This window comes from Cupressus sempervirens, chromosome 9 (genome assembly GCF_028749045.1).
Source record: "Cupressus sempervirens isolate cs-2001-9-10 chromosome 9, ASM2874904v1, whole genome shotgun sequence".
NCBI lineage: Eukaryota > Viridiplantae > Streptophyta > Pinopsida > Cupressales > Cupressaceae > Cupressus > Cupressus sempervirens.
Window position 1 is genome coordinate 683,436,049 of NC_143126.1, and position 21,188 is coordinate 683,457,236.

Below are 21,188 nucleotides of genomic sequence, written 5' to 3' on the forward strand. Positions count from 1 at the left end.
TCTTTGAGTGTCTCTACACTCTTGTGTATCGTTTGAAGTTTTAGTAGACCCTTTATGTATCCATCTGATTCTGAGTGGTCCTGCGACTGGTTGACAGTGAATTTTGGTTATGTTTGTCCTTTCTATTTGATCTCACTCTTAAGGAAACTATTGTGCAGATTCAACCCCGATGACATATCATTCTTTTGTATTAGGAGCAGTATTGAAGAATCCATAGATCGGAAATGACGATGCTGACATGTAGAGGGTCATGTAGGACACAATGAATGTATTCCTTGTACTTAGAACTGTTTGAGACACTTTCTACACAATCATACAAACCTTAAACTTCAAACTACACAATGCAATGTACTCAAAACTTGGACTGTTTTCATGGAAAACCCAACTGAAACAAACCAATGAGATCTCCTAATTTTGAAGCATTATCTCACATGCTTGAAATTACATGAAGAAATATACCGATATAAAGGGGTTATAGTTGTTATCTTACCTCCTTATCAATCCCTTTTTAAAAGATCATCTCACCTACCAGCCTTGAATCCAGGATTACAACATCTTGGACCACACAAACTCTTAAATGTGTAAAATATTGTGTATTATTCAAGTGACAGGCCAGCAAACAGGAGCTCTTCGATCCTTAATGGTTTCTACTCCATTCTCATGGCTTCTAGAGGTACATACACCAAGTATGATTCCTTCATGAGCTGGGGCTAATTTGCTTTAATTCAAGCAAAAATAACCTACGTGAAACTTCAACAAACTTAAACTCCTCAAAATGAAACTCCCTCCAAAAGGTGTACATGAGCTTTTGAGGAAAAAGGATATGTTTTATGGTTTAGAACTTAAAAGTAAGTCATAAAATATCAAACCCTTTACACGCCCTTATGAGTCTATTTAAATCCAAAAGCTTAAATAAGTCAACAATCACTACCCCAAAAAAAATTAAATTCTATTAGTTGCAGTTTTGAAATGTAATCGGTTGCATAAGATAATGTGCAACACTAGTAAGGATCAAAATTTGGTCAAAATACTAGTCCAGCATCATAACCCATACGAGGGAGATTTCAGATTTATGAACCTAAAACAAAAGCTAACCTTTGTAGCTTACAAATCAATGAGGAATTGGATCCTAAGCAAGAACATGATAAGGGAAGATCAAAAAAAGATATGTCAAACAACAAACCAAACAATTAAGAAACAGGTTCCTCTAGAGTCCATACAAACATTGAAAAGGAAAAAAACAAACTAGCATGCATCAATCCCTCATTGAAGAAAAATAAAGATCAATTAAAAGTCTCACCTTGATTCCCCTTTCTAAACCAAATAAAATCAAAGAAACTTGTACCTACAACACGTATACCAAACAAAAAATCCAAATTTTAACCACTTAAAATATGGTTTGCTTATCCCATTTGTGGAAAATATCAGATACAATTTATCCAAAGCAAAGAAAATTAAATCAATACGAAAACCTAATATTTTTTGTCCAAATAAAAAAATCAATAGCATGAGAGCTTAAAGAGAAAAATGGCATGCCGCTGTAACAATCTCTTAGGGCTCCTATTGTAAATAATCAAACCAATAACCCAAAACCACTAAATCAAACAAGTGTCAAAAAAAATTTAACAAAAATAAGCTAAAGAACAAAGAAAACTAAACAAATAATGAAAACCAAATAAACATAAATCTCATTTCAAATTTAAGTGTGTGCGCAACTGACTTGGTGTGAAGGTGATTTGTGAGGCGTATTGTTAGGCTAATGATCCCGGTGCTATATATCAACTCCGGTTTGAGTCTCACCTGGATTACCATAAACCCTTTTAAGGGCGCATGTGTAGTTGCGTGTGTAGCCGAGTTGGTGTGAAGGCGAATCATGACGTGTAGTGTTGGGCTAATGATCTCGCTGCTGTGCATCACCTTTGGATCAAGTCTCACCTAGATTACCCCGAACCTTCTTGCCCATAAATGGGTTAGGTTGGGTTAATCCATCTGTTGGTGTGCTTGCTAATATTGCTCAAGGATAAACCTATTAAAGGGTGGTGGAAGTGTAATTTTTGCAGTGCTTTGAAGGGTAATCCTGGACCTTCAAGTGCAAGATTTATTATTCAAGATTTGAATGACAACCTTGTTGCATGTGGACACGAATGTTTATTGGATGGAACTAACAATGTTGCTGAAGTAGAAGCAGCTCTACTGGCAGTACAAGCAGCCAACAAGTTAGATGTAAGGAAACTACATGTGGATGCACGAAACCTGCAAAATTACATCAATCAAATTATTGCAAAATTAGCTTCTTTGGAAGATTTTAAATTAACACATGTAAGTGGTGCAAGAGCACCTAAGACACAAGGGTCACTCTAAGGCCCTAATAAAGGATCCATGAAGGCATTGAACACAATAAGGTCTACATAACCATATCAAGTCATTTGTAAGTAAGTTGTCACAAAGACGGTATATGGGCAAAATTGGTCTAATAAGGAATCCGTGGGCTCAATAGGTAAGTTTGAGGTTTGAATAGGGTCTTATGAGACCATATCCATGTAATAAAGTTGGTGGATAGGTCCTTAGTACCAAGAATCAAAATCTTCAGAAATTGTGGAAGTTTAAAAACATGTTTAAGAGACCAACAGACCAATGTTGGTTGCATGGGTAGTTAGATGGGTTCCTGTTGGTTGGAAGAGGTGTAACTAAGTTTAAATAGCATTGTAATGTGCAAGCAACAGGATCCAAGTCAATACATTAAGTTCGGCAATCAAAACAAAAAAGTTTTCCTGCATAACCCTTATTCTGATCAGTAAAAAAAACAGTCTGATTTTGTGTCCTGTTATGGCAATATTAGTACCCATCCGATGATCCTTTTGTTGTAGATGAGAGGGCCAAATCTACTTTATTTTGGTATTCAAACTTTTTGTGCAGCCTGTCCAAACCCTTACTAGGGTAATCTGCAACTTTGTAAAATGTAAATCTGCAATATAACACATGGACCAAGACCCAAATTTGAATGGATGGTGGGGGAAAACTCGTATTATATTCCCTCTTCTTTGCAGGAATCCATGCACAAAAATCCATGTGTATTTGATCAAGAGAAACATTGAAAAGTTGCTTCAGATTGCATAAAACCTAGGGTTGCATGGGTACACATACCCACACCCCTGGTACACATACCCCAAATACCGGGTACTCGGTGGAGAGCATCATAGCTAATAACCTTGATTAAGATTTATGAATTTTTTTCGGTTTTTATTTGTGTATCAGCTTGTCATTTATCAAGCTTAATTCAATAGGTAATCAGTTTGAAACTTTGATACAATACTAATTAACAGTAAACTTTATCACTGTTCAAGTCAAAACTCAAGAAGTTCATCATTTGCAATATGTCATTGTAATACTATTTATGATCTCTTGCTCATGTTTAAAGTCTGCCTTCTCTGTTCTGCATCTAAACATTTATCATGTTATTATTACAAACATATTGCAAATCTGAATCAGAAAACAATACATTACATTTGCAAACTTTAACACTGCTCTTATTTTGAAAAATCATTCTCATGACTCATAATTTTCAGATTTCCTATAAATGTTATATTATATTAAAAAAAATCGATGTACCCACATACCCCCATCCCTAATTTTGAAAAATAGTCGTACCCATACCCATACCAGTACCCTAACCTAAGTACCCCCGTCCCCGTGCAACATTGCTGAGTGATAAAACAGAGATATGATACTAGTCATGATTTTGTTCACATAGGGAATTTATAGAAGATATAATGGCTATAAGGGCATGCAAGAATGAGTCCTAATAGTTGGGAGTCAGACGGTACACTTCTGAACCACTTCGCAACTGTCTCAATGGATAAATGCATGACTGTCACAGTTTGACAGTGAATGAATATTATGTGATTAGAGTAGTATCAAAGGGCTGGATTGACTGGTATGCTGAGGGTTATGAAAGGTGTATGATAGAAGTGTCCTTTATGTGGGTGAGAAGTTGAGAATCCAAGTTGCATGGGTAGACCAAGTAAGGTGTCAGTTTGAAGAGTGTATAATGGGACGGTCACAGTCAATCCAACGGTTCACAGTATTAGAAGAATTATAGATGTTGTAAAGCCTTGAGAGGGTATGGAAAGTGCCCATGAAGTTATGAGTCTGATCAGAAGTCAAGTTAATGTTGTAAGAAGTCAAGGGAGGCATTATGTTCATGAGGGAACATGTGTGTTCAGTTTGAGAGAATAGATGGATCAGAAGTTGCCATGAGAGTTGGAGTTAAACCAGAGATGTTTGAAGGGTCAGAAGGCATGTATTGGGGGGATTGGGGAATAGGATAGATTCTTGGAAGGCTTTTGAAAGGAAAGATGTTCAAAAATTAGGAGAAGGAGAAAACTTTGCAAACAAGTTAAGTTAATACCCTTGATTGGTAGTTTGTGTATGTGTAGATGCTCTGCATCATATTGGTACCAAAGGTCAGGTCTTTATGAGTGCAGAAGTTGAAGGTTAAAGCCGGGGTGATTAAAGATGCCTCCTAAAGGTGCAGGTATTGCTAGGGAGATACAAGAATTGAAGGAGAAGAATGCTAGGCTACAAGAAGCCTACAATAGCCTATACGCAAGGCTTGAAGCCTCGAAGTGTAAAAGAGAGAAGGGATGCAGAAGTGGGTAATTTAAGTAGTGAGGAACAAGACGAAGAGGTAGAAGAGTTCCAAGAAGCAGAAGAGGCATTACCAGTAGATCCTGAGGAACAGAGAACCATAAGGCTTTTAAAGGTAGTGAGGAATTATCAGAATAAGGTAAGGGGAGACATACGTATGCATGATGGTAGCTTCAAGGAGGACGAGTTATTGTATTGGATGCATAATTTCAAGGAGAAGAGGTACTTGACGATCAGAAAGCCAGATTGGCAAAGATAAAACTCAAGGGACATGTACTTCTATGGTGGGACCATGAAGAGGCTGATAGAAGGAAGAGAAGGAAAACCAAGATCACTTCTTGGGACCAGATGGTGGCCAAATTGAAAGGTATTATGAAGTTCAGATGTATAAACATTGCAAGGGTTAAAACAAAAGGATCTAGATGTTAAGACATACACTGATGAGTTCTATAAGTTAAGTATAAGATCAGGTAAGGAGGAAGATGAAGTTGCTAAGGTTGCTAGATATCTAGGTGCCTTAAGGTTTAGTATCCAAGATGAACTCATTGTTGCTAACCCAAGGACTGTGAGGGAGTGTTACCAATGCTATCAGGATAGATGGAAAGATAAAAAGAAGACAATACAAGTCTATAAGGAGCAGGGGTGCTAGTTCTAAGGGGAAAGAATCCATCCCTCCAAGACAAACTAATGAAAGACAAGAGAACAAGGGAAAAGCTCTGATTTCAGAGGTAGAGGATAAAGAGGTAGATTTGATGGAGGTAGAGGTTGAGGTGTGTTTACAGGTAGTTGTTACACTTGTAATGAAGCGGAGCATTCATCTTTCAAATGTCCTGATTTTGTGAGAAAGAATGAGAAGAGAGTTCAACTGGTTCAAGAGGATGAAGGTGATGAAGCAACCAGACCACCAAGGCCATCAGTGGATGGAGAAATGTTGATGACAAGGAGATACGTTTTGCAGCCACCTAAGGAAGAAATAAGTCAGAGAAAGAACATATCCAAGACCCTGTATAAGTGCAAAGGTAAGATCTGCAAGGTTGTCATTGATACAGGATCTGAAGACAACTTGGTATCCTATGAAATGGTAGACAAGTTGAATTTGGTTAAGATACCTCATTCCAAACCTTATAGGGCATGTTGGGTCACTCGTAATCGATCACTAATTGGGCAATATTGGGACAGAGTTTTGTGTCCTGTGATTCCTATGGAATGTTTCCATTTGCTCTTGGAAAGACCGTGGCAATTTGATACGGAGATCCTATACAATGGTAAGAGGAACACATACATTGTCCACAAGAAGAGAGAGAATTTCGGATTGACTTGTTTGAAGGGCTGTCATTATGAGAAGAATGGAGCACGGATCGCCATGTTTGGGAAGAAGGAGCCACTCAAGAAGGGTAAGGTTGAAGCCAGACCAAGGAAAATGAAGGTTGCAAACAGTTACTTGAGTATAGGGGTAGCGATTGGATCAAACATGTGTCCTATTGAAGCAATCACATCAGTACAAAAACTTCAAATGCTGATCCAAAACAAGATACGGAGAAGCATAACACCACAAGGCAATCAATTCATGTATCCAAGGTTGATTATAGAAGTTACAAGTGGGAATGTCCTTTCCTCCTGGCCCATATTTTATGAATTGGTACGCAGGTGTTTATCCTTTTGCTGCAGGTATCCAAGTTATTCCTAGTTCATATAAAGCAGGTTACTCATGGCGCATGAGTTCTTTTCCAGGGGTGCAAGGGTACCTTGGACACAAGGGTCACTCTAAGGCCCTAAGAAAGGATCCATGAAGGGAATTGAACACAATAAAGTCTACATAACCATTTGATGATGTAACAGAAACTATCAAAGCCATATTTGCCCATATCAAATAATTTGTGAACAAGTTGTCAAAATGATGCCATATGGACAAAATAGGTTTAATAGAGAATGCATGGCCTCAATAGGTAAGTTTGGGATTTGAATAAATATTTTGTCTTCCATGAGGTCTTATCAGACCATGTCCATGTAATAAAGTTGGTGGATAGGTTTAATAGTACCAAGGAAGAATCAAAATCTTCAAAAAAATGTCAAAGTTTAATAACATGTTTAAGAGACCAACCAACCAATGTTGGTTACATGGGTAGTCAAAAGGGTTGCTGTTAGTTGGAACAGGTGTAATTAAGTTTAAATAATATTGCAATGAGCAAACAAAGGGACCCAAATCGATACATGAAGTTTGGCAATCAATGCAAACAAGTTTTCCTGCATAATCCTTACTTTGATCAGTTAAAAAAAAGTCTGATTTCTGTGTCCTTTTCTGACAATATTGGTACCTATCTGATGATCCATTTGATGTAGATGATAGAGGGTTAAATCTACTTTATTTTGGTTTCTGAAGCACTCAATTTCATTGAATGGGTGAAAAGATATTCAACTTTTTGTGTAAGCTGTCCAAACCCTTACTAGGGTAATCTGTAACTTTGTACAAATAAATATGTAATATAAAATGTATGTAATATAAAATGTGGACCAAGACCCCAAATTCAAATAGATGGTGAGGAAAAAGGTGTATTATATTCCCTCTTCTTTGCAGGAACCCATGCACAAGAATCCATGTGTATTTGATCAAACAAAACCATGAAAAGTTGTCTCAGATTGCATAAAACAGAGATATGATAAATCAGTCATGATTTTGCTCACATAGGGAGTTTATTGAAGGTATAATGGCTATAAGGGCATGCAAGGATGAATCATAATTGTGTCCTAATGGCTGGGAATCAGAAGGTACACTTCTGAACCACTTTGTGACTGTCTCAATGGAATAATGCATGCCTATCACAGTTTGCAGTGAATTGATGTTATGTGTTTCGAGTGGGATCAAAGGGTTGGATTGGCTGGTTTGTTGAAGGTTATGAAAGCTGATGAATCAAAGTGTGAAAGGAATGTCCTTTGTGTGGGTGAGAAGTTCAGAATCCAAGTTGTAAGGATAGACCAAATAAGGTGTCACTTTCAAAAGTGTATGATGGGGCAGTTGCAGTCAATCTAACGGTTCAAAGTATTGGAAGAGTTATAGATGTTGTAAGGTCTTGTGAAGGAATGGAAAGTGCCCATGAAATTAGGAGTCTAATCAGAAGTCAAGTTAGTACTGTAAGAAGTCAAGGGAGCCATTATTTTCATGAGGGAACATGTGTGTTCAGTTTGAAGGAATAGATGGATCAGAAGTTGCCATGAGTTAGAGTGGATCAGATATGTTTAAAGAGTCAGTGAGACTGTATTGAGCGGATTGGAGAATAGGATAGATTCTTGGAAAGCCTTGAAAGGAAAGGTGTTGATGAATTGGGAAAAGGAGAAAACTTTGCAAACAAGTTGAATCGATACCCCTGATTGGTAGTTTGGTGTGTGTGTGTAGATGCTCTAAATAAATAAGAAGACAGGGCAATAAGGAAGCTGGTAAACTGTCAAATTGGGCCTTAACTCTCAACGTACACGAAATCATTCTGGAAGATTTCCAAGCTTTAAGGATGGATGTGGGAAATCCTCTGTGATAATTTCACCCCTCTTTTGGCCACAAATAACTACAGCCATTTAATGCAGCATGCTGGTGACACCAGAGATGTGATGTAAGTTCATTGTGATCTATGATGCGATGACAAGTAATCACTGGCAAGCAGATTGATTAAAGCAGATTGATTATGATGGGGAATGATTCTTTTGAGTGCCTCAAGAAAAACTGTGACAGTTTTTTTGGTTGTTTCAATCCCAATTGTGAAGTGCTCTGCAACTTGAGGACATGGAAACTTCCTTTACTCTCACTTGCATTAAGCAGAAAAACTCGTTCCGTAGGCAGAGCAAAAGGTTAAGACTTGGTAATCATGTTCAATTTTGTAAACAACAAACTCACAGACAGCATCTTGGTCCTGCAGGGGGAAATGTTCCACCAAGTTGAGAATAAACACAGAACCAACACAGATGTTTGCTCCATTATTATAGCTTGGGCATTGCGGCTGGGTGAAGATAAAGCCATCATAAGGCTAATTATGGAAACAATTGTTCCTAGGGAGGCACTGGGAGGATTTGATGAAATCTTAGCAAAATCCATCCGAAGATTAGGAAAAAATTTGGGGGAGAAGCAGAGCGACCTTGAGAAAATTGAGGCCACAAAGTACTCACCATTTGTATTGTGTTTTGATGAAGATTCTGGAACAAAAGGTTTAGAGAGCCAGAAAAGGCTGGCTGGCAGTGAAGATGGAGATAGTAATCCAGTTTCTTGATAAAGACATTGAAAGAATGAAACGCGACTCTAGATGGACTGAAGTGGGTGACGGCAAACTCCAAGAGAAGTTCCAGCAAAGGAAGGAGGCGGGTGATGGTGGTGAGGATTTCTCCGAAGCAAAAATGAATGCTTGGCTGCGTGAGCGAATTGAAGGTGCTGTGGCACGGGGTAGGCACTAAGAGATGGTGGACACTCTTCAACAGTACCCTGTATCTTTTTGTTTATCTTCTGCTGGTCTGAGGGTTTTTGAATGTTCGCTAGGCACTTCTTTGTCCATGTTTAAGTTCTGGTTTTTCTGTAGCTGGGCTGGGAATGTCTGTTTTGAGCTACTGGGATGGCATGGAGAGCGTTAAATTTCTTGTGTTAAAAGTTTTGTAATTACACCATTGCTATAACTGTTATACTTGATGTTAATGGTCCCCAAATGGTGGTTTTTGGTTTGCCATAATGGTAGATGGCCACTAGCCTGAACTATGATTACTTAGGGTTTATCTTCTGCAATGTAATTTTTTTCTCACTTTAAATAAAACAATCTCATTACCAAGAAAAGAAGAAAAAAGTCATTTCAAAATTCAAAAAAGGAATCTAATACTAAATATTACAACATTATCACATATGAAAACAACCATAGATATCACCATACAACCAATACCTTAACAAATAATAACATAAATATCGTAGAATTTGTTAAAACACAAGAAGCTGATCTAGATGTGTGCAGATTCCTCTAAAAAGAAGAACTTAGCGAAACCATGGCAAGTGAGGTACCTCAAGATTCTGCACACGTTGTGATGTGCTATCAACGATGCCGATGAGAAATAATGGGCAGCGTGCGCAGGGAAAATATCAGGAAACTATATTAAAGCAGAATATTTTCGAAAGGAAACAAACCGAAACCATTCTCCCTAAAGCCGCTGCTTCAATCTTTTCTATAACTAGCAATCGCACTTTAGGGTGCAATGGGGTACACCGAAGAGTCTCGAATAGGAACATAATCGTAGCCCATACCAAAAAGTTAGGCAGTTGTTCATAAGAAGGATTGCTCTATAATCCAATAAGAATAGTTTTAGTTTATTCAAAGCTTCTGGGGTTTGTGTGCCATATCGACAGAGGCAGGCAATCTATTCATCCATATAGAAAGCAGATGACTGGGCTACATAAGGTTGAGTGGTACAATTACAAAAATTAGGTATTGATAAATGAAACTAGAGAGTTTCTATTACAAATTTAAATTGAACTTCTATTTTCAATTTTCATCTAATTACTATAATTTCTCATATAAAGATCTTTACTTTAACCTTAAAAAGCTCTTAAGGTAAAAAGGCTAAAAGCCAAATCCAGGAGTCTCCTTACTCAGCTGTCCGGAATTTTCCTTCCAACACTAACTAAGAAATTCTGATCCGCCCACCTTCATGGGTACATAGTCTTAGACAACATAGAGTTGTGTTTGATACCCTTTGCCAAAAAGGCATTGGTTTTATTTGAGTTCTATCATAATTACAATTGATCATCTTGCGCTTCATTAGTTGAATTTACTGTCAACTAATTCAAACTAAGGGAACGATAGTTTACTGGTATTTGCAGACCTTGATTCATCCATATTCTATGTCTAAGGAACTGCAGCCAGTTGATGATATAAAGGTCTGAACTTTGATGCTTTCTTTTTTATTACATACAATACAAAAAGTTTTCAAAACAAGGCTTTGAAATGAAAGTAGAATTTCTTCCTTGTTTCTTGAAGCATGGTATATTTATGTTCTATACACATAGTTCTCAAGGCTAGCACAGTTACGTTCTATACAAAAATTCACAGAATGGGGATTTGAAATGAAGGTAGAGTTTTTTTTTCATTTCTTGACTATTGGAGTCTTTATGTACCACACATGTAGTTCTAAACAGCAACTTATATATTATCCCGTTGAAAGTGACCGGCATATTCAGCACGAGCTTCAAAGACAGTTATGAGGCCTAGAAAATGAAACATGACAAGATTGAATTGAAGCCAATTCAGAGGCCTTGTTCAAGTAGATAGAATATATTAATGTATTCATACATGATGTGACTGAAATACTGTAAATTTGAACTGCCAAAACACATATATGATTACAGGACATTCCACCACATTAAGCAAATGGAAGTAGATACATGTGACATGTGCGCCACCAAACAACCATGATAAATTTTCTGCTTTTCTATACTAATGATGATTACATTATCACAGGCAGAATCATCAGAAGACTAATTAAAGCAGCAGAGTTTCATGTTTTATCTAACAAAGTTTGAATGCCCAATAAAAGGGGGACTATTATTGATATGTGCAAGAAACACTTTTTCAGAGAGAATGATCACATCAGTCTTATGAACAGAAAACAGAGATCTCACAGAGGAGTAAAAGAAAGGATTTTAAGGGGTTATCATAAAGTAAGAAAACCAAATGTGATCGTTTCTACTGATAAAGGAGTGATTGCATGATAACAATGCAGGTATGTAAGCATTCAACAACAAATAACAAGGCAAAAAAATGAACCTACAATCATGTGCAAAACATTACAGCCATCAAATGAAATAGAGCAAAGATTATCATTTTCTAGGAAGATCCTCATAATATTGAAGCAACATTTACAATGAACAGAAGTCATAGAAAGCCCACAATAATTACAGAGGTGAAACTATGCTGAGCACAGCGTGGAACCAAAGCAATTACAGTGGAGTTGTGTAATTTTTTTTAAAAAGAACACAAGCTACAAGACGTAAAGCCCAGTACAATTGAGATAACAAGTGAAGTATAGACATGTTTTTTTAGAATGAAACAACAGGTCAAGAAGATTTTAGCAGACTCCTACGGACTATTTTACTTTTAAATATAAGAGCAAGTCAACATTTTTAAAATAAACAAAGCATGTAACATTATTAGCAGTTGGCAAAGAAACGAACGCCCTTGATTCATTTAAATAGCACAGACCTCATATCTAAGTAAACAAAACTCTAAAGGCAACAAGTTTGTAGATAATGAGAAATAACAAGTTCAAAACAAGACCAGCATATAAAGAGAGCCATGTCTTGTGGATTCGCAGTGAACATTCCTAAAGGATGAATAAATTTGAAGACTCTAAACTCAAAAATGGATGAATCTGTTTACTCTTAGTCTTACCTAAGCAACAAATGCAAGCCTTCGTAGAAACTCAGATATAGAACCGAAGATATTCATTAAATGAAGCATATATTTATAATATGAGAGAAATGACAGCAGTTATCTGGAATGAATTGCGCCCAATAAGTGGTAAAGTTCACAACATATAAAATCACAGAGCCGACTTCAATAGGGTAGAGCATGATGTCTACAGAGTGTAAGTGCAAGAATGGCAACATTTTTGAACAGATAAGTTCTTGAATCTTATAAGATAGAGGCTCATACCTTATAATTTTTTAAGGAATTGAAGCCTACATCGTCTACACAAGTTTTACAATTTTTTCCCAGCTTGAAAGCATTTAAGGAAACCTGTGATGATATCTACAGTATTAGACTGAGAAGCAACGGACAACAGTCAAAATTGAATTTTAGACATGGAAAAAAGAAAAAGAAAACCATTCAAAGCACCAGACTGACCAACACAATATGAAGAACAAAATAGATTTCGAATCCATAAAAAAAAAAATCAACCTATGAGGAAGTCTGCTACTCAATGAAATCATGTGCATGGTTCCCCCATGAATCAATACTTCTAGAACCAATTTCATACATGTTTAAAATCTTGAGATTGAGAGCTGCTCAAGGTGAGGTATGCGCTACACCCTGCAGTTTGGGATTTGAGATTCTCGGAAGTCTAGGAGAGTAGTTTCGTAAAAAACATATTCTAGTTTCCATGCCCTCTTACAAAATTTGACAGAGATGCAATTATAAAGCGGACACGGCTCTGATTACTGCGCAAACCATATTTTTACAAAATGCACCTAAATAACAACTAAAATAAAAAATCAGCAACAGTACACACCAGTTTTCCGTGCAATTAAAAATTCCTCAACACCGATTCATCTAGGCTGGAGAGAGCAAGGCAAAACACATGGAAATCAAAGCAAGGTTCAAATTCAAAGCCTTATATGCGGCTGGAAAAGGGAGCACATTCCAAATAAAAAAGAAGGCCCTAAATAAATATGTGAAAATGGTCCAGGGATAAAAACCTCGGTGGCCCAGTAAGCAGCTGCTTACGTGCCGTGAACACCGTAAAACCACCTTCTCATCCCAATCTCATAAAAACTCCTTTGTTGCCAGCGAGCAACTCGGTGGAGGGAAATTACTTAGAAAGCCTGCCACAGAGCTCTTTCGCAACACAGCAGGAAGACAAGGAACTAGGGGGGAATGGAAGGATCCATAGCCGCGATGGGAAAAGTGAATCAGAATTGTTGAGAAAGGTTCGGCGTAATAAAAAAAATAGATATAACTAGCAGTTGCTGCTGATACGGGTAGCATGTGTAAAATTTTAATTATAGGAAATGTTGTAATATGCAATATAAATAAATTATACAAATTTTTAAATTAATTATTACTATCATTTATTTATTAATGAATGACACTAATAATATCTATACTATCAATTCTGAAATATTTTTTATTTTTTAATTATTAGTCTTTGCTTTTAAAAGGCAGAGACAATTGTTTTCACTTAGATTATAGCTATTAATATTTTTTTTGGAAAAGAATTCATATATAAACTAAAGTGTTTAATAATATTATTTATTAAAAGCAATTTTGAATAATTTAGAAAAAAATATGATTGGCCCTATTTATTTTTCCTTGTGGTTTAATTATTTTGTAGGCAAGAAAAAATCAAATTTCTAGCCAACATTAATGCTGCTGCGCTAGCCTCCGCACATATTTAATCCGTAAATTCTCTTGATGCGGACGCGATTACTGAGTGTATTTAGTCTGTTAGACTAAGCCATGCCCATGATTAGTTTGAGTAGTTTGCCATTGACATTCATGAGTTGTACATATAAAGATGCAACATGTCCTCTCAATATTTGAATATTGCTACACCCGATGAATTGCTGCTACACGCAAGAGGCGATTTCCAAGTCATTCCACAAACCCTGCGATCATGGAAAGAATCATACAAATTATGATAAGTCTTCCCTATGATTAAAAATCGTTTATTTTGGGGCAATATTTTCACATATGACCGTCCCTTTAAATTTGATGGCTCCTTCAGCATATTTGAGCACATTAGATTAAAAGACAAGCAAATTTACAAATTGAAGCATAATTTTACAGATCATCAAATTTTTTAAATATTTTCCAATGTCAAGTCGTTTGACATGATTTGAAAAGTTAAAATAGAAACATACTCAGTTATTTTGAGAAAGTATAATAAATATCTCCACAACATTTTTATACAAGGAAATTTGAGAATGATAAAATGTATTGGTAGTCAAGATTAACATTATTTTATTTTGATTTAATATAATAATTTTAGTTTTATTTTTATATTTTATAATATATTATTATTTATCATTATATATATATATATATATATATATATTTTTTTTTTTTTTTTTTTTTTAAAAATTTTTTTTTCTATTTATTATTCTTAAATTAGTTATTTCAATCTATTATTAGATGTTATCAATATTGAAAATCATTGTACCTTTTAATTTTACTATAGAAAAATCTATTGTTTAATTTCTTTCAACTTAGAACAAAATAATTATTTGCAATTAATATTTTCCTTTTATATCTTAAAGTTAAAATTTTCTCATTCTTTGACTAATGTTATACTGGGTAATAGATTAGTGTAATAGATATCAAATCATAATTATACACATTTCAAAGTTACATTAAAAATGACAAATTTATTTACAAAATGTAAAAAAATCATATACCTCTATATATATTTATTATTTGTATACTTTTTACCATAGCAATTCAAATAAATTTTATACTCTTTTTAATATCATCACTAATATTGAATTAATCTCCATCATTAAAATAGTTTTTACTTCAAATAAGTAATCTTTAAAATTAATTAATGTGATAAATATGGTAACAAAATTAAATTAAAATTTATTACTCTATAGATTATTTTTATTCAAATTCTAACTTATTTTATGTTCTTAATCATTTCTATTAATACTTTAAATAATTGATAAAATAAATGATATTGATATCATTTAAAATAATCTTGATTACTATTATTTTAAAATTTTAATTAACTCACATTGTTATTTTCAAATTGAAATATAAATTTATGTGTTGTATCATTTATTATCAATATAATACTTTAGAAAAATATACAATATGTTTGTTTTAAAAATTATATTGACCTCTATTATTTTAAACATTTAACAAGATTAAATCAAAAAATATTCTTCTTTATAAAAAAAATTAGACGATTTTTTTTCTACAATATGACATACATTTTAGTTTAACCAAATTTGAAAACTAAATAAATCTAATATTGAAATTTTCACAAGTAGCTTAAGTTAACAAAGAAACCTTTGTGTGACCAAACTTACATAATACCAAAAGAATAATTTGTTCATTTTTTAATCGCAGAAGGCAGGGACTCAAGCTCGCCCAAAGCTCTTGTTTGTAATCCAATGTGGATAATTATTAATTAAATATGCTATAATTTAAAACTATTTATTCAATCCATTATGTATATAATGACAATATTTAAAGCAAAATATTTTAAAATTATAATTAAAACTAACCAAACTATGTTAAAATGTATTTATTTTTAATATTACAATTAGAGCTTAAAATATAAGTGGCAAAAATTATGAATTGTAATTTTAATTAAGTCACTAATAAATAATAATAATAAAATTATTTTTACTTTATGCTTCTATATATCTATATAAAATGACGAAATTCTTGAAATATCTAAAGATTGACTCTATATTCAATCTTTATATTTTATACATGAAAAAATATTGATGACTATTTGTAATTAGATAAAAATAAATTCCTTTCATTTCATTAAATGTGTTTTATGTAAAAGTTGAGTAAAATAAATATTAGATAAAAATAAATTCCCTTCATTTCATAAAATGTGTTTTATTTAAAAATTGAGTAAAATAAATATTAAATTATTTTTCTATTATTTTTTAAGTTTGCTTTTTATAACTAAAGGATATCTTCAATTTGCCTATTTAAGTATACATAATCTAACATTGAGCTTTCAAGAATGTAATCTACTAAATAATTTTTTAATTGACATTGAGTTTAAACTAGTAGTTGCACTTTTGTGAACCAATAAGTGTTTGATAAAATTTTTTTAAAATTAAAATATTGAAAAATAGACTATTAATAATTTTCAACTTAAATAACATAATATTTACTAAAATCTTTTAAATAGAATTTTTTTTTTTAAAAATCAATTTATCGAATATGAAAAAAAAATCATTTAAAAAATTCCCATCAAAAACTGTTATGAAAAATTAATAAGAAAAATATAGAAAAATAATATGAAAAAATAACGTTCTAAAAAATATTCTATTGACTAAATAAATTATAGAATCTTTTATTTTAAAAAAATAATTTAAAAATTAAAAATTAAAACCTAAATCAATTTTAAAAATCAAAAGTTAAATACATGGAGATCGAAATGTGGAGATCACAAGTAATTTTTTTTTAATAAATAAGAAAAGAAAAATAATAGTTAAAAGTGAGATTTAAAATATAATCGTATGTTAACAAATTAAATTATTAATTAAAAATTTATATTAAATAAAAGGAGTTCAAAGTTACAAAAAGGACTCGCAGAGTATCAAAACAAAATCACAAGAGGCCTAGCCTCACACCAGAGATAATCGACTAATAATTACAAAGAACCCAAAAAGAGAGACAATTCCAACACCTAGTGGAGCACATCTTCAAAAGTATCAACCCAGGCAGTCCAGCCCAAAGAGCCTTCCATCTAGACTATGTTTTTCTGTTCCTAAATCTGTTTAAGCATATAGATCATTTCCCTAGTAGTACCATGGTTATTTCTTCTGATTTCCTTGCTGAGAAGGTTAATAGTGTAATTGAAAGTCTTAATGTTGTCCATGTGGAGTTTCTAGAAGTAGCCATTCTTCACCTCATTGGCGAAAAAAGTGGTGTGACCATCTTTAAGGAGTCTTTTGAATTTAGCTTTGTGAACTTTCATAGTATTTTGAACCTGTGAGAAAATTTTAAAATGGGTGAGACTTCAAAAAGACTCAGTAAGCAATCTAGGAATGTTTTGAAACCTTTCCTCATTTCTGCATTTCCAAATTTGCCACAAAATGTTAGATGAGAGAATGTTCCAAAACATGTTAGTATCCTTTTTAGCATTCATAATAAAACCAGTAATAATTTTAAAAATGTTGAAATTAGAAGGGATAGAGATACCAAACATCAACCAAACCTCTTTAGCAAAGCTGCAATCAAAGAATATATGTCTTCCTATTTATGGGGTTCTGCAAATGTTGCAATAATTAATATCAAAGAAATTGTTCCTAATAGGAAGCTTATCCAAAATAAGAAGCCATTTAAAACATTTAATTTTAGGATTAGTTGAACTTTTCCATAGCTTATCAAATAATTTCTTCTAGGAGGAAACATCCAGATCAGTGTACCATATTTTATTAACGTGATTGATAATAGATTCACTATAATTAATAACAGAATAAATATTCTTAGCTTTCAGGTTGGTGATGATGGTCCCATCCAACCATTTAATTTTTAGATAACTATTGGAATTAACATGGAAATTAGTGGGAATGTCCTTACTAGCTTTGATAATCATATTATAGGTTTTCTTCTGAGAGTTAGGTAGGTTAAATTTACTATTTAACTCCTCCTATAGGATAAGTTTATCATTTTCAAAAATATCAATAAATTGTTTGATCCTACAAGTGGCCTAGTGCTTGGCAGAGCATCCTTGGGTAAGAGAAAGGGGTTTATTACCTAGCTTAAGGTTCCACCAAATGGATCTTTCGCCATGGAGAGTCTTGTCATCATGAAAATTTTGTTCTTAATGAATTGCCTAACATGGTTCCAAGCTTTCCAAATGGACTTGAATATAATCGAACCTTGAACCATGGTAGGAAAATCACCACAAATTAGATCACTTAAAGGAAGATTTTTCCTAAATTTGGCTTTCTTGGGGTAACCCCTTTCAATACTATTTCTAATTAGAATTTTCCATGGATCATCTCCCTCCAAGGCATGAAAGATCCATTTGGAGGCCAAAGCAAGACCACTAAGTTTGAGGTCCTTAAGCCCTAATCCCCCAAGGAGTTTGTCAACATAGCACCACTCCCATTTAACTGAATGAATCTTTTTGTTCCCTTTCCCATCAAACCAAAGGTAATTGCGGATGGCTTTTTGAATTTCCAATACCTAGTTATCATTGAACATCCAAGCAAAAGCATAATAAATATTATATGAAGAAAGAATTTTCTGGCACACTTGGATTCTATCAGCAAGAGATAGAGATCTATTGTGCCATTTATTAAGTTTATTATAGATTTTTTCCTTGACCCAGCTCCACATTTCTTTCAAAGAAGGCTCTATGGAGAAAGGAATATGCAAGTATTTAACAATTTTACAGGGGCCTCCCCATTGGAACCCAAATTTATCAAACCAGTCCGGAGGTAGATCTTTCCATCCAAGACAAATAGATTTAGACTGAGATAAACGAGTTCCCAAAATTTTACAAAAGAAATTAAGTTTATTGATCATGGCTTCAAACTTAGCTTTCGAAGCTTCATGAAATAAAGAAGTATCATCAGCAAATTGATAGTTAATAATTTCCTTATTATCAGGGAGGTTGATACCTTTGACCGCATGGGATAGAGAATTATCCCTAAGAATGTAAAAGAGAGCATCAAAAGCAATCACAAAGAGGGCACCAGCAAGTGGACAACCTTGTCTAATGGATCTACCTAGGGGAAAGGAGTCAGAGAGTGAACCGTTGATGTCAACCTAGGCATGAGCATCTTTAAGAAGAATTTAAACAATTTTACAAAAGGAAGGCAGGAAACCAAAAGCCTCAAGAATCATAGTGATAAAACTCCACTTCACTCTATCATAAGTCTTTTCAAAGTCCACTAAGAGCATAGAGACATTTTGATTGGAGTGCTTGGCCCAATCAAGAGCTTCCTAACTAGCAATCAAATTCTCCAAAATGTATCTACCCTTAACAAAACCAATTTGGGTAGGACAAACAAACTTAGGGAGGATGTTTCAAGTTTATGAGACAAAGTCTTAGCAAGAATTTTATACGAAACATTCAAAAGAGTAATGGGTCTCTAAATCTTGATAAGGGTTTTGTCCCCATCCTTAGGAACAAGCTTGATAATGCCTGTATTAATGGATCTACCCAGAGAGCCAATGTTAATATCCTCATTGTATATATTAAGCAAGTCCTTGCAAATCCATTTGTTGTTAGCCTTATTAAACTCCACCGGCAAACCGTCAGGGCTAGGAGCTTTATCATTATTAAGGGAAGTGATGGACCTTTCAATCTCTTCTAGAGATATAGGTTGGCTAAGAAGGGAGGCACCATTATTCAAAATCCTCTTGGGGATAGAATTCCTGCGTTGATCCCTAAGGGAACTAGCTTCGCGAGAGTCTTCTTAAGTAAACAGATTCTCATAAAAATGAACAAATTCCCTCTTAATAATTTCAATATTTGTAGTCTCTTGATTATCAATATATAATTTTTCAATGGTTTCACTGGCCTACTTCTGCTTGATAAAATTAAAGAAGAATTTACTTCCTCTGTCTCTGAATTGTAATTAGTGAGCTCTGGATCAAATTCTAGCTCCAAGAGCTTTATGGCGTTGATGACTTCTGAGAGCACTTTTAGCATAGGCAAGGTTTTGGATAAGGGAGGGATCATCAGGATTGTCTTGAATAACAGCTTTAGGATTAGTGGCAAGCCAAGACTATTTACGTATGAAATCCTTGGCTTTCTTTTGACCAACAGTTCTAAGCAAATTTTGCCAAGTAGAGACATTCATGTTCCATCTTTTATTATGTGAAATGGAGGGATAATGAGACTAATTGATAAGTTTAATAATGGAGATGACAGCAAGGATATCTTCATCATTAAGAAGACTAATATTAAGAATGAATTTAGGCCTAATATGCCTATAGCAAGGATATATTCATCATCAAGAAGACTAATATTAAGAATGAATATAGACCTAATATGCCTGCTAAGGACCATGGAGTAGCTAAATTTGACCAAGATAAAGATAGGGTGGTGATCTGAAAGAGTGTTAGGAGAGACAAGCACCAAATTGTTATGCTTATCAGGAAGCATCGAAAATAAATTTATGTTAAGGTAAAAATGATCCAATCTAGAATAAATTCTAGACTGACCCTTCTAAAAATTGCACCAGGTGTGCCAAATCCCAGAATTGACATTCTTATTCTTACTTAAAGGATCAAAAAGACATTTAGATTGTTTAAAAATATTCCAAGCGAGTTTTTCTTGCTCTTTCCAAGAAGAGGGAAGACCCCCTAACTTATCCTCTTAGGCCTCAATCATGTTAAAATCACCTCCAAACATCCAGGGGATGTTTGAGAACGAAGTAAGCCAAGACCAAAAGTTTTCTCTTTCAATGTAATCATCAGCAGCATATAGGGAGCATATACCAAATTCAGGGTTATTATAGGCTAAAATTAACCAGATAGCCTTGTTACAAGGGCAAATACCAAACTCTTAATCTTGGGACCCCATTTTCGGTTGACCAAAATAGCGATGCCCCCTCTACCCTAAGGATGATTAATGGAGAACTTAATGGCATCTTTCCAAAGAAAATTAAGATTGGATTCAAGAGTGAATCCAATAGATTTAATTTCTTGCAACATAACCATATCAATACAATTAATAATGTTAAGAAAACTTTTAATCACAAATTTTCTATCAGGTTACTCCAGTCCTCTAATATTCTAAGGTAAACAATTCATTAGGAAACATTTTTTGAGTTAGAAGCCTAGAGCCCACAATATCCTCCATAGGAGTGTTTCCCCTAGGGTCCGTAGGACTATGCTTTTTGGTGTTCATATTTTTGTTTTTGGATCCAAGAGGTCTCCCTCTCCTTTTTGTCATAAGGATATCCTCATTGTTAAAAAGAGAAGGAGAGTTGATATCCAACTCCAAAATCGGGGAGGTAGCAGCTGTTGGGGTCGCTGGGATGACTTGCACAATAAAGTCATCAGTAATTTCTTTGAATTTTTAATCGGAAGCTTCAAACCTATTGAAGAAATCTAAGAGGGGGCTTTGAAGGTGATAGTGGGAGATGGGTGAGA

General features: G+C 34.2%; 1 protein-coding gene across 7 annotated transcripts in view; it reads right to left on the minus strand.

Annotated features, from left to right (window-relative positions):
* LOC149540569 (uncharacterized) overlaps window positions 1-13,386 on the minus strand; it is a 46,068-nt gene extending 32,682 nt beyond the window's left edge. Inside the window, exons 1-3 of one of the 7 annotated variants that reach the window (XM_089801651.1) lie at window positions 13,082-13,261; window positions 12,895-12,940; window positions 12,318-12,401 (exon numbers count right to left, since the gene is read on the minus strand). The gene's annotated coding sequence lies outside the window, so the exon portion shown is untranslated. Of the gene's footprint in view, window positions 1-12,317; window positions 12,402-12,894; window positions 12,941-13,081 lie in introns of all 7 variants that reach the window. The other 6 variants (XM_089801652.1, XM_089801654.1, XM_089801649.1 and 3 more) reach the window with 6 other exon arrangements.
* Between the last annotated feature and the right edge of the window lie 7,802 nt (window positions 13,387-21,188).